Here is an 8,726-nt window from a genome sequence, read left to right as displayed (position 1 = left end):
GCTCGGATTTACGATCTTATTTTGGGTAGGTGTGGATTGTGCTTATGCATGTAGACTTGTCCCCATCAATTTGCTTTTAGGATTGACAAGCTATACCTATCAAATTACTTTTAGGATTTACCTCCAAACAAAATCGTGCAGTAATTCTATTGTTTATTTACTTCTTGAACTCCTCTGTCCTGGTAAAAGTGAGAATATGTTGGAGATTTAGATCTGCAGCAGGACAATCAATATCGGGGGAGAAAAAAATCAATTGAAACGGGAAAAAGTCACTAAAAGTATAGTATAGTATTTGAACATTTTCCCAAGCAAGCCTTCTTGAATACTGAGCAAGATCCACATATTCCAGTGGAGGACAATGCATGGACCTAGGCTATAACGAAACAGAGACCCGAGGTTCCCTAAAAGAACGGTGATTAACTTTTGGAGTACATATAACACGCTGGCTTGAAACTAACTCACCAACAAGAGGCTCACTAAACAACAACAACAGAGCCGAAGTGTACTGGGGGTCTGGCTCACACAGACGTAGACGTAGAGAAAGCTTATTTTCATTGGATAAAATTAAGAGGCACACAGCACTTGGATTTGACCGGAATTAAATTTTATCTCGTGAAATGGGATTTTATCATTTAAATGGTACTTTCACTTTGATACACCCATGAACCCAAATAATTTGATTGATCGATTGATTTTGCGATCATGACACCCCTACAACACCAAAACTTTGACCTACATGCATGGCACTGGAGCTGGGTACCCCTATGCCTATCCTTGCACTGTTGCCCATGTGCTAATTAAACTGCAATGCATGCCTATTATGGGTTTTGCCGGATTGAGATGCCGTTGTTACGAATGAATGAGATATAAAATTGCAAAAAGTAACTTTAAATTTTAATTATTGAATTTTAAAAATGAGAAAAAGTATGATCAATAAAAAATTATTGTGAGAGAGAAGGGGGTTAATTGCATAGTATATTGCAATTGCATCAAATCTCAATCCGGCTTAAGAGCATTGGTTTAAAAATTACATTTAGAAACATTTTATAGAAAAATGATAAATTAATTAATTTTTTTGACAGATTTTTATATTTCTCATAAAAGTGGTGTTAAAACTTTCTTAATATGATTTATTAACAATTGTTCTAATGGCACCTATTAACATGACCCAAAAAGTAGTGACTTTTTTTTAACAATATTTTCAATTTCTTATAAAAATGTCCTAAAATAGATTATTAATGTATATTCTAAGGGCATATATTACTTGAACTCATTACACATACCAAAATGTAATGAACAAATTGTGGCTTAACATTTTTTTTAAAAAAATGTGTTTAATGGTCAGGTGACTCAGGTCGGTTCAATCCTTAGGCCATTAGGTTATTGGTGGTTTTAGGATTTTTTTTCTTCTATGGCAATCAATAAGAAACTTAAATTATAAAAAATATATTAAAAAATGAACTTGAATATATAAAAAAAATGCAAATTCATGAAGTTTTATAATTTCCTTCCACTAATAAAATGAGAAAGCAAAAAGGGACAAAAGAGAGATGAGAATTAGGAATTTTGAGATAAGAGTAATAAAGTAGGAGAAAGTATGAAATGATGATAACAAAAATGGAGAGAGAGAGAGAGAGAGAGAGAGAGAGAGAGAGAAATAAACGATACCTACTGTAATTACGAGCCAAGCTGTTGAGGAAAGCAAAGTTGAGGTGAGTAGAGCTACCAACACCACATAGGGGAACTCATGGTGAAGGTATCTCTCTTGACACTATTTTCTAGGAAATATGAAATTTGATATTATTTTTATGGAATGGATTGAATGAGTTACAAATCTAAATGATTATAAGTTTTCATTTTTTTGGTTTGTTTTTGAATGAGCTTTTTGTTGAATAGTTTATTCATTTGTTGTTGTTAGGACTATTTTTGTTAGTGCTTGGACTAATTTTTATTATTGTTATTTGGGCATATATATATATATATATTATTGTTTAAGGAGTTAAGGATTATATCTGCAGGCCAAAATTATTTTTGTTGAATCTAAATTCTTGAGATTCTCAAATTAGGGTGTTCATATTAACACCCTATACCTTGGCTTCAACTTAAAACTGCCCTTACATTAGGTAATAGCCTAAGGCCCCTAAGTGAAAGAATGCCTCCTATTAACAAATAAAATATATTATATCTATCTATCTTATAATGTTGAGCTGTTGACAATTTTTTTTATTTTATTTTTTTATTATTTTTTATTGTCTCCTCTATCGGCCAATAAAATATATTCTCTATATATCTCAGTGTAAAAAATTTAATTAATAAAAATTACTTTTAAAAAATGATCTCTTCAAATGTTGTGCACCCTACAAATGTGTTTTACTCTATTTGTGATAGCTTCAAAATGTAAAAAACTTCATTCTCCCAAAGACGCGTAAAGTGAACCAACTCTTCATTTCTCTCTTTATCAAAGTTAAAATCAGAATTACTTATTTTTTTTAAAAAAAATATTACTAAAATTCAACGTTGTCAAAAGAGAGAGAATGACTATCTAAAAAAAATCCCAAAAAAAACAACACAAACCTCTTAGTTTTTGAAGAGATCAAAATCCCAAAAAAAAATTTCTGCGCGTTTTACTCACCTTGCTTTTTTTTTTTTTGAGAAACAAACACACACACAAGGTAAAGTGAAAGAGATTCTAACACAAAAACACACCACAACTCCACTCAAAATATATTATATATATTTTATAAAGAAGTTTTTATAAATCTTTTGTTCTTGTGTTCTTTTATCATTTTTCCATATTTCCCTTACACTATTGATTAATATCTTCCTAAACTCATTAATGGAGTACTTGATCTTTAAAAGTCCATCATGCTTGTCAAATAGAATGATTGAAGATTAATTAAAATCTAATATATCTCATTTGAAAAAAAAAAATCAATATATATATATATATATATGCACACACAATTAAGTCTACTAAATATTGTGTTTCAAATTGGATAATAAATGTCCTCCTATTAACATCAAAATTGGCATATAAGTAAGTCTTTGAAGGACATTAAATTAACAATGAGCTTGATAAATTATTAAGCCAATAAAAATCACTGAGAGAGAGAGAGAGAGAGAGAGAGAGAGAGAGAAATAAACGATACCTACTGTAATTACGAGCCAAGCTGTTGAGGAAAGCAAAGTTGAGGTGAGTAGAGCTACCAACACCACATAGGGGAACTCATGGTGAAGGTATCTCTCTTGACACTATTTTCTAGGAAATATGAAATTTGATATTATTTTTATGGAATGGATTGAATGAGTTACAAATCTAAATGATTATAAGTTTTCATTTTTTTGGTTTGTTTTTGAATGAGCTTTTTGTTGAATAGTTTATTCATTTGTTGTTGTTAGGACTATTTTTGTTAGTGCTTGGACTAATTTTTATTATTGTTATTTGGGCATATATATATATATATATTATTGTTTAAGGAGTTAAGGATTATATCTGCAGGCCAAAATTATTTTTGTTGAATCTAAATTCTTGAGATTCTCAAATTAGGGTGTTCATATTAACACCCTATACCTTGGCTTCAACTTAAAACTGCCCTTACATTAGGTAATAGCCTAAGGCCCCTAAGTGAAAGAATGCCTCCTATTAACAAATAAAATATATTATATCTATCTATCTTATAATGTTGAGCTGTTGACAATTTTTTTTATTTTATTTTTTTATTATTTTTTATTGTCTCCTCTATCGGCCAATAAAATATATTCTCTATATATCTCAGTGTAAAAAATTTAATTAATAAAAATTACTTTTAAAAAATGATCTCTTCAAATGTTGTGCACCCTACAAATGTGTTTTACTCTATTTGTGATAGCTTCAAAATGTAAAAAACTTCATTCTCCCAAAGACGCGTAAAGTGAACCAACTCTTCATTTCTCTCTTTATCAAAGTTAAAATCAGAATTACTTATTTTTTTTAAAAAAAATATTACTAAAATTCAACGTTGTCAAAAGAGAGAGAATGACTATCTAAAAAAAATCCCAAAAAAAACAACACAAACCTCTTAGTTTTTGAAGAGATCAAAATCCCAAAAAAAAATTTCTGCGCGTTTTACTCACCTTGCTTTTTTTTTTTTTGAGAAACAAACACACACACAAGGTAAAGTGAAAGAGATTCTAACACAAAAACACACCACAACTCCACTCAAAATATATTATATATATTTTATAAAGAAGTTTTTATAAATCTTTTGTTCTTGTGTTCTTTTATCATTTTTCCATATTTCCCTTACACTATTGATTAATATCTTCCTAAACTCATTAATGGAGTACTTGATCTTTAAAAGTCCATCATGCTTGTCAAATAGAATGATTGAAGATTAATTAAAATCTAATATATCTCATTTGAAAAAAAAAATCAATATATATATATATATATATATGCACACACAATTAAGTCTACTAAATATTGTGTTTCAAATTGGATAATAAATGTCCTCCTATTAACATCAAAATTGGCATATAAGTAAGTCTTTGAAGGACATTAAATTAACAATGAGCTTGATAAATTATTAAGCCAATAAAAATCACTTTCATTACAAATAGTTATATTAACTATAATTTGAATCAGAGATGAGAAAAGATTGGGTATTGCTTCAATATCTCAGAGAGTTTCTCTCCCAAAGTCGATTGTAGAGGTAGAAAGTCATGGTACCCATGAGAACTCTTGCATTCTCTTTAGAAATTAAGGTTACAAGTTATAACTGATGTTTTTGAGGAAGACTCAGATATAATTATAAACTCATTGAAAGATGAGGATGAATCTCTACCATCTTTCAATCATTTGATTTCTGATTCAAAGTTGATTCCAAAATCTTTCTGGAACATTAGTATTTCACATGTTCTGTAGCTCATAATTGTGCCAGACATACTAAATATATGTCACAGATTTTTTGATGTAGATATATAGATGATGTTTCTTCATACCTCGATGTTGTAATTCAAGCCGATTTGACTTTTTTTTTTAATGAAATTTGTAGTCTCCTTTTCAAAAAAATAAAACTTAAATCCATAATATATATATATATATATTGTAAAACTCGCTTATTTTACAAGATCAACTGGATATGACAATGGGTATATATAAAGGTTCAATAAATAGTTTGTAGTAACACTCTTTAAGTATTTTCAACAACAGTCAAGATGACCTCCAATTTTCATTTAAAGATTTATGCAATTATGAAAGAGGATAGTGTGGTTTGAACCTTCTTGAGCTCGAACAAAAATAACCAAGATAGCATACCATAAACATGTTCATGGAGTCAATTAGAATTATAGGGTCCGGTTAATGTGTACCTCTAGGGTACATATTAACCGTCCATTTTTTATAAATTTTTAAAAAAAAATAATTTACTAATATATGCACTATGCACATGAGCAAATTCCTTAGAATTATATAGCAGCAAATGATAATGTAGAAAAAATCTAGGCTAATAAAAAAAAGCTCTTATATTCTTGCTACAAGTTCCAAAGAAATTGCTCATCAAGAAAGCATGGTGGTACCCTTGGTAGCTGCCGATTCACGGAATGGGAATTAATCACAGTACACAGTACGTACTATACCCACTTTTGAAAGAGGATACGATTCCATTTATTCGAGGAAATGTCTTTCGTATTTCTTTAACTCTTGTCTCTGTGGGGCACTCAATAGTACAGACAGTATCTATGGCCCGAAGGGAAAAAATGTTCTGACTCAAAGCACGACAGCTGAGCTGAGAGGGTAAAATGAGAAAACCTTCTAATTTCGTTTTTGTCAAAACTCAAAGATTACCCTTCTTGCTCCTTTAGGAATTGTTGTGGACATTCACCTTCCCATCTTGGACAAAAAGTAACAGCCTCCCATACATGAGCCCAAATGAGAAATTTGTGTGCCTGTTTCACACACTCAAATGATTTTGTCTACCTTCTTTAATTAAACTATATAAAGAAATAATTCTACCACTTATAGCCAAAAGATAAAGGAAAGTCCAAATACAAAATGTGTAGTTAGGAATATATTATTTCTGTGTTAGTAAAACAAGTGTACAATGCAAAAATTGATGAGATGAATTACTCTATATTAACCCTAAACTGAGCTAATTTGGAGTAATCAACTTAAATTAGGAAACCCTAAAACAATTAGGATTAGGGCGACATAATACATGTGCCTTGGACCTATATTTCTAACATCCCCTCCAACTTCTGGTGGTAAATCCGAGGCTAGTTTGAATTTGAAGAAAAGGGTGAAGCTTATAACATGAAGCATGCAACTTAGTGAAGATAACTATAAGTTAGTTAATCCGCTAAACGTGAAGAAGATGATAATGAATGAAAGGACAATCAATCTCATAGAAAAAATCATTATGATTAATCCTAATAACATTCTAATTGTCATAATAAATTGGAGTAGCAACGGAAAAAGAAACTATCATATCCTTCAGAGAAAAACGTAACTAAATGAGTTTAGAAATGGTGTTAGTAAGAGCATGATATTCAACCTTAATGCTAAACTGAGCAACAACATTTTGTTTACACCAAAGCTAAAGAACACTAATAACAATTTTAATTTAAATATATTTGGTAATTTCATGAAAGATATCATTATATATGTGCAATCTTATAATGCTTTGTCGCACAATAAATCATAGTAGCAATGGAAGTAGACACTCACATGTACCCTTAACAAGAGAGCGTTTCCAAATGAGCTTACCAATCGTTTCAATAAGAACACAAGTCAACCTCAATAAAGCAACAACAGTTTGCTTTCCATGCTATCAATAAACTACCTAGGAAGAAGCAATTGCCACCATTAAATTAGTTGTGTAAGTAAACAATTGTATTACTGTAGGTATTGATGGAATGAATAACCCTAGATAAATCTAAACTAGCTTAGATTAGGTTTAGTGAAATTAGGTTGGAAAACCCTAAAAAATCAGGATTAGGAAAAAATAATAAATTGACCTTGGCCTATATATGTGATATATTTTCTATCTTTGGGGGAAAATGAGTGAAAGAAAAGGAAAATAATTGAATTGGTAGAGTGCATATACAGCCTTGCCGCTCTACATCTTGTTTTTGAGAAATTAAGGGGGTGTTTGAAAAGGATATTTAAACAACAGTTTTTATTGTTTAAACAACATAACACGTATTTTCATAATATTTTTTTACGTATACGTATTTTTAAAAAACTTAAATAATGTTACTAGAAAAACATTATCAAACAGATTTTAAAAGAAAAACTTTTTTATCAAAAATCTTGCAATTCGACATATCTTTTGATATTCTAACAAAAACATCTAGGATTTAAATCTTCTATCTCTCTCAACTATCAATACATCAAAAGAGGAAAGATTTTCCTAAAATCTGAAATTAAGACACGACGGCAGGGACCATGGTGGGTGTCTTCGTAGTTTTTCAAATGTAGATGATGTTTCCTCTCAATCAACCTTCATGCACATGATATATGTATCAATGGACGGATATGATTGCAGTACGTACGTGAGAGTAGAGCAATCAAAAATGACAATTGACATGGATTTGGCGGTGGGTCTTGTTGGTTTAGGACCACGCGATCTTGTGGGCTGGCAGGCTTGGATCCCCATAAAGATTTCCAGCATCTTAGAATAGTCCCCCCCTCCCCCCTTTTCTCACGAGTTCTCTCTACTCTATAGTCAGCTGTACCCATGTTTTTCTGCACAGGCATCTTTGATTCTTTCTTCTCTCTCACTATTTCTCTCAGTGATTCGCATGTCGAAGAAGAATCACATGTAACAACAACAACTCAGCTAGTAATGCCACCATTCTATTTATAAGCTACAAACTCACTAGATAAGATGTTGAATTTGCGTGGAAGTCTTATTGTACTGACAAAACAACATAGTCCAAATCCATATTTGGCGCACAGTCAAGTATATATATTTTACTGATGAGATGTTGTTGTCACCAACTGATGATCATCTAGCAACTTGCTCGATCTTTTGGTTTCAAAATTTACCGTTTTGATTGCAGATTTGGTGGCAACATACGATGTAGATATGTTTTGCCCCTCTTGTCTTTTCAAATAGTGTGAGTTATGATAGAAATTATACTAATGGATTGAAGCAGGAGTGTGTGGAATTTACGTTTATGTCTACATATTCCAAGGAAATATAGCAGGACAAACTTTTTTTATTACTAAATCTTTGGTTAGGTAGAGGACCTAACTATCACTATTTAGCCATGTGGGGAAGGCGTGCTTAGTTGTTTTCATGAAGTTACTTGATTTTATTATATTCAGTAAAATATGTTTTGTAAGGGATATGAATAGATTAGACATGCATGGGGCACACATGCATGACATTCTTGATAATAAATTATGGTGTTAATTACAGGATATGGACGAATGAAACCCTGCATGGTGGAGCGTCTAGTTCCCCGATAGCTCCTCCTACCTGTGAGATCTTTAGGTCAAAGATCATCCATTGAATTGGCTTATTTGTTTAGTCTAATTTCAATTTCCAATCAAAATCTTTGCTCTAGACCTGAAACTATCTTTGTCTAATATCATACCAAGAAGATCTCCAAGAGAACAGTAAGTTTTATAAATAATTGATATGTTATAGTACCACTAATTCTTCTATACCAAAAAAAAAAAAAAAAAAATTGTATGGAATTACTATTAATATTTATTGTGGCAAGACCAATGCTTGCAATTT

The sequence above is a fragment of the Quercus suber genome, unplaced genomic scaffold (genome assembly GCF_002906115.3).
Source record: "Quercus suber isolate HL8 unplaced genomic scaffold, Cork oak 2.0 scaffold_199, whole genome shotgun sequence".
Lineage (NCBI taxonomy): Eukaryota > Viridiplantae > Streptophyta > Magnoliopsida > Fagales > Fagaceae > Quercus > Quercus suber.
The sequence above is the reverse complement of the archived record's forward strand: the minus strand, read 5'-3'. Positions refer to the sequence as shown.